The sequence below is a fragment of the Petaurus breviceps genome, unplaced genomic scaffold (assembly GCF_028583685.1).
Source record: "Petaurus breviceps papuanus isolate PSGF00001 unplaced genomic scaffold, PetGlider_PUasm1.0 490, whole genome shotgun sequence".
NCBI classification, from domain to species: Eukaryota; Metazoa; Chordata; class Mammalia; order Diprotodontia; family Petauridae; genus Petaurus; species Petaurus breviceps.
Genome location: NW_027186352.1, coordinates 21,962,655 through 21,968,983, shown reverse-complemented (window position 1 = coordinate 21,968,983; position 6,329 = coordinate 21,962,655).

The following is a 6,329-nucleotide window of genomic DNA, read 5'->3' as shown; positions in this document are numbered from 1 at the left end:
GCAAGTGTGAAACTGATGAGTATGAAACATGAGTGTGAAACTGGCAAGCTGTGAAACAGATGAGTGTGAAACTGGCAAGTGTGAAACTGATGAGTGTGAAACATGAGTGTGAAACTGGCAAATCTGAAACTGATGAGTGTGAAACTGGCAAGTGTGAAACTGACGAGAATGTCTAGAGAGAGTCTTTTCCACGCCTGGCAGAATCTCTCCACTCTGTGGTTTGCCTATGGGATTCTTGGGTAATGCTTTTAACCCTGGGTTTCTGATATCTACAGAATGAGGGGGTGGGACTAGGTAGCCTCTAAGCTGCTTGCTTGCTCTAAGTCTGTGGTCTTATGACCCTGTGTTCCTTTGATCCAACCACAAATGAAAATGGGCCCTTGTTCACCAGACCTGCTCTTCACTGTCAGTCTGCCTGGTTAAATTGTACCATGGATGGCAGATCTCTGGCTGAGGTCGTGAGTCATCAGTCTTAATCTGTGTCCAGTGAACACCTTTTTTTCATCATAATAGGGGACATAATGTCTGTCCTCAGGTATTTGAAGGACTGTCATATGGAAGAAGGATTACACTTACTCTGCTTGGGCCCAAGAGATGAGACAGGGACAATGGGTGGAAATGGGAAAAAAAACGAACAAACAGATTTCAGTCTAATGTGAGGAAGAAATTCCTTATATTATCAGTCATGCCAAAGTTCAGCGAGCTGCCTTGGGGGGTAGTAAGTTCTCCCTCACTCAGCTTCGAGTAGAGACGAGGTGATTATTTGTCAGGGATCGTGTAGAGGGGATTCTGGTTCAGGGATGAGCTAGACTTAATGGATGGTGAGGTCACTTTCAGTTCTGAGATTCTGTTGCCTTTGACCTGGCCCAGCTGCTGTAGAGAGGTATGGGAAAAGGCCAGGGTCAGGGCCAGGGCCTGAGTTGTGTGTCTTGGGGGTAGGGACAGGGTTGGTTGGGGCAGTGTGTCCCGTGGCTATCACATCCTCTGATGGTGGCAGGACATCTGTCTCACTGCCTTCTCTCCTCTGGAAAGAAACAGAAAAGTCCAGTACCTGGGTATGTCCTCTTTCTCTTTCCCTCCCTCTCTCTTCCCTTTTCTCTCAGTCTCCTTCCCTTTCTTTCTCCCTCCTCTCCTTTCCTCCCCTCCCTTCCCCTCCTCTCTCCTCTCCTTCTACCCTCCTCCCTTCCTTTCTCCTTCCCTCCTGTCTCTCTATCTCTGTCTCTCTTTCTCTTTTTCTCTCTGTGACCATGTCTGAAGCAACCCAGCCTGAATGGTGTTACCTGGCATCGGGGAATGGCTCACTGATGGGTGTGCTGCAGAGTTGTGCTCTTTAAGATAGACTAAATCATCACAATGGACTTTGTTTATCTGTTCCACTTTGTTTCTGGAAATGACAGGCTGTACTCTTCTAAATAGAAGCCAGGAGTCCACTCTGATTGTCCCTTCTTATGTCAAGGACCAGTGGAGAGGATAGCATTGGCCCTTGGCAAAATTGTGATGTTGGTGGAGTTTATCTGGCTGATCTTGCTTGCTGCTTTATTTAAAAAAACAACAAAACACTTTTTAAAATATTGGTTTTCTCTTTCCCTACATTCCCAGTACATCCCTCTTTCCCTTTCTCAGAGTGCCATCTGATAGCAAAGAATAAAAAAGTTAACAAGTGGGGAAAGTCTGACCTTCACTTCTTCATTTCTTCAGCAAGCATATATTTAGCACCTACTATTTGCCAGGTGGGTGGCTAGGTGGGGCAGTGGAGAGAGTGTCAGGCCTAGAGTTAGAAAGACCTTTCCTGGATTCAGAAAAGGCCTCAGACACTTACTAGCTATGTGCCCCTGGGCAAGTCACTTAACCCTGTCTGGTATTGTTTCTTCATCTGTAAAATGAACTGGTGAAGGAAATGACAAACCCCTCCAGTGTCTTTGCTAAGAAAACCCCAGATGGTGTCACAGAGGCTCGAACATGACTAAAAAACAACTAAACATTTTCCAGGCGCTACATTAGGCACTGAGCATACAAAAACATTACACCTGATCCCTCATACCTGTATGGGGAACATGCACACCCACAAAAATGCAAAGTAAATACAAGTATATAAGGACATTTTTGGAGGAGAGAGCAGCCAGTGAGGTATCAGGTGAGACTTCCTGTAGGGGGTGATGCCAGAGCTGGGTGTGGATGGAAGTCAGGGGCTCTGGAGGGGGAGTTCAGGGGGAAGCACCTTCCACTTGGGGGGAGCAGCCCCAGAGGTGGGAGATGGACCCTGGAGCCTGCTGCCTCTGCCGCTTATCTGTTTTTAATTTCTGTCATTTCATTTAAATGAACTTTGAACAGTAATAGCAGCTGATGTTCATAGGCAGCTTTTTTGATGAAGCACTTCACAGACATGATCTTGTTTGGTTCTTAGAGCAACCCTGTGGGCTTGGTGCTAATGGGAGCCACAATTTCCCAGCTGTGGGAACTGAGTCTGAGACAGGTTACAAGACTATCCTAAGGTCACAAAGGGTAGTCATTGTTGGGAGTGAGACTGGAATTCAGGGATTTCTGACTCCACTTGGCTGAACCATCTCTCCCACAAGTTCCCACTGCATGTGAGGCCTCGTGCCAGGGCCTGGGAGAGTAAAAAAAAAAAAAAACAAAAACAGAACAAACAAAGCATTGTCCCTATCCTTAGAAAGCTTATAATCTGTTGTGGGGATAATGCAAATGAATATGTTGTTAAGTGGTATATGACCCAGGAAAGGGGGAATATCCCTGGGAAATATTCAAGGAGACACCATCCTCATATGGGTGAGCAGCCGGTCACGGATGGCAGTGTAGGAGTGGCCCCTGGGCTGAGCTGGAAGAAGAGAAGCATTTCAGCAGGTTTCGGGCATTTGAAGAATAGGGGGGTGGCCTCTAGGTAGCTGGAGGAGGAGTGGTTTCACTCCACTACCTTTGCCAAGAAAACCCCAAATGGGGTCACAGAGAGTCAGACATGACTGAAAAGACTGAACCGCAATTCTAGGTGGGAGCAGGAGATGAGAAAGCTGGTGGTAGCCTTGGTGCCCCAAGCGCTTCTGAAGAAGGGCCGTGTAAGGGGACGCTGGAAAGGGAAACGGGCGTCAGAGAGCAGAGGAGAAAAGGAAGAGAGTCTTTGTCCACCTTGCACCTTGGTCCTGTGGTGCTGCTTCCAGGCAGCCCAGAGGCCCAGCCTGTGCGCTGACCCTGGCCAGACGGTCAGACTCAAGGTCTTCAAGCCCCATCCGGTCCTGGGTGCCATGCCTGAGCTTTTTCCTGACCGCGGGTGGTGATACACTCATTCCTGTTAGTGCATCAGTCCTTCCTGGGCTGATCCCGAGAGGGATCAGGCGGCTGTGCTCTCGATGTCAGGGCCAGCAGGAGACACTTTCTGTCCGGTGCTTCCCAGTCTCCTGTGTGTGGCTCCAGCTCCTCATTCTGTGGCCAAGGCTGTGAGCGTGGATCATTCCAGATGGCAAGAGGTCCCCAAATCATAGATGATGATTCATGTGGCTTAGAGTTTATACCTTCAGCATAGAGATGGAGGGAGAGGAGGAGAAGGGGAGAAGCATTGATGTGCTATGCACCAGGCATTGTGCTAAATGCTTTAAAAATCTGGTCTCATTTCCACAATGACTCTGGGAGGTAGGGACTGTTACTATCCCCATTTTAGAGATGAAGAAGCAGAGGCAAACAGAGGTTAAGTGACTTGCCCAGGGTCATACAGTCAGCATGCTGTCAGGCCTTCCTGCCCCTGAAGGCAGGGAGTTGTTTCTAGTTATTGTAAGCTTGCTTAATAAATGCTAATGAATGAATAGTAATCACTTAACTCATGCTTGTTAGATCTGATTGAATTGGATGAATGCTTCTGATTTGTTGAATTTAATTTGGCTCCCTAATGAAGCATGGTCTGGATTAAAATTTAAATCACTTTCTCTCCTCTGTTTGCCTCCTGACCCGTAAGAGAGGGAGTTGCTAAGGGGTAAGCCAGAAACTAGGCCAAGGGAAGGACCCTTTTTGGGAGAATCAGAAGTGGATGAGATTTCCAGTTTCCAATTTAGCTCCTACTTGGGATTACAGACACTGGCGCTTGACAGGCAGTTGTGTTCATGGTTCCAAAAGTAAACCTTGAGGGAGGGGTTCCTAGTGCCTCCCCATCCTGCATGAAATTGCTGTGAGTCCTTTGGGAGCCCTTTAATAGACTCTCCTTCCTGCACACGCCCATATGACTGTCCCTCTTCTGACCGATACTCTGCAGGACCCCTCCCACCAGTGCTGCTCTGGAGGGCTTCTGTCCCTCCACGGCATCCAAGTTTCCAGGCTGGAGCTTTGTCAGAATAGGCCATAGCCCCCTGATTGGAATCCTGAAGCCAGATGTTTCCCTGAGGTCATGGCTTGGGACCGGGCTGTGCACCCAGTGTGGGAATGGGGGGAAGGTCAGCAGAGTAGCCTGGAGCCTCCAAGGCCCAGACTCCAGCTGGGCTCTAGCTGCCAGGCCCCTCCCAGTGACATCAAAGAACCTTCTCATGGAATTAAAAACAAACAGAACTCAGGCTGAAACAGGTGTGAGAAGGGGGACAGAGTAGGTCTGAGGAGGCTGAGCAGGGGCTGGGAATTCAGTAACCCCGAGCCAGCCACGCCTTCCCCTTCTGTCCATATAGCCAAAGAGGGCCAGGTTCTTGCCTTTCCCTGGGGCATAGATTTGGAGCTGGACACCTCAGACTCTGCTATGCTCCAGCTTAGCATTCTACCGAGGCCTGGAGGGTTTGGCAAATGGTTTACTGGAAGCCAAATATTAATAAGCATCAGAGCTGAGATTTAATCCTGGGCCCATCCCTTTTCAGTTTAATTTGAGCCAAATTTCAATTTAAATAAGCAAACAAACCTTGAAGGGCCTACCTTTGAATCAGCTGAGGCTGATGGCCTTCTCTTTGAGCCTGTGACGGCCTGGCTGGGGGCCATGGATCATGCTCCTCCCTGATACTCCCTTCTCTTTAGGCTGTCCGGCCCCCATCCCTCCTGGCTCTTCTCCTCCCTCTCTGACCCCTCCTCTTCTGCCTCCTTGGCTGGATCCTCCTCCAGATCCTCTCTAACCAGGGGTCCCTCAGGGTCCTGTCCTTGGCCCTCTTCTCTTCTCTGGGTGATCTCATCAGCACCTCTCTGTGCTCATAACTCACAGCTTGCCTTGGTGTCTCTGCTGACCTCCAGCCCTGCATTTCTAATGCCCACTAGACTTACCAAGCTGGGTGTCCAGTTAAACCGGTTCTTTGAGATCTCTTAAACTCAGTCAGACCCAAACTGAGCTCATTCTCTTTCCCCCCTCTCTCCCCACCTCCCACCTTCCTTATCACTGTCCAGGACAACACTGTCCTTCCAGCTCTCCAGGATCCCAGCCCAGGGGTCAGCCTGGATTTCTCACTGTCTTTTGCCCCTCCCCAACCCCTATCCAACGTGGTGCCACGGCCTGATGATTTCGTTTTTGTAGTGTCTCTTGCCTGTGCCCCCGTCTCTCCTCCAATGCAGCCCCAACACCAGTGCAGACCTTCATCCCCTTATGCCTGAACGTCTGCATTAGCTGCTGGTGGGTCTGTCTGCCTTGGGTCTCTGCCACTCCAGTCCATCCTCCATTCAGCTGCCAGTGATTTTCCTAAAGCGCAGGTCTGACCATCTACTCAGTAAACTGCAACGATTCCCCATGGCCTCCGGAACCAATGACAGATGCTCTGGCCTTCAGAGCCCTTCATCACCCACCCCGCTCCTCCCTTCCCAGGCTTCTGACCCCTTCCTCCGTCCCTCTTCTGTCCAGTGCCCCTGGCTCCTGGCTGGCCCTTGAACAAGAAGGTCGCCGGATGGGCCATCCCCACACCTGGAACACTCACCCTTCTGGCTTCCTCTGAGTCTCAGCTAAAATCCCACCTTCTGCAGGAAGCCTCCCCAGCCTCTGCTGATTCCAGTGTCTGCCTGTAGTGGCAAGCACCCCAGTGTCCCCAGGGTGCCTGCTCACACAGGTTTTTGGATCTGCTGTGATAAAGGAAAGCAACTCAAAATGGGTTAACAAGCTTACTTTAATCAGTCAGACATATATCGTTTACCTTGTTCAGGGGAAAAGGTCAGCATCCCGAACTTCAAAGTATACAGGCAGCATTATCAAGACAGAAACAGATCAAGTAGACAGATTTCCAAACTGTCCAACCATTACATCCATACCCAGTCAACATCTGGGTTTCCACATCTGGGTTTTTCAAAGCCAGGGGGGCCCCTCTGGACAACGGCTTTCCAGAATACAGATCAAATCACAGAACACTTCTCAAAGTGAGCCCCCAAAACAAAGC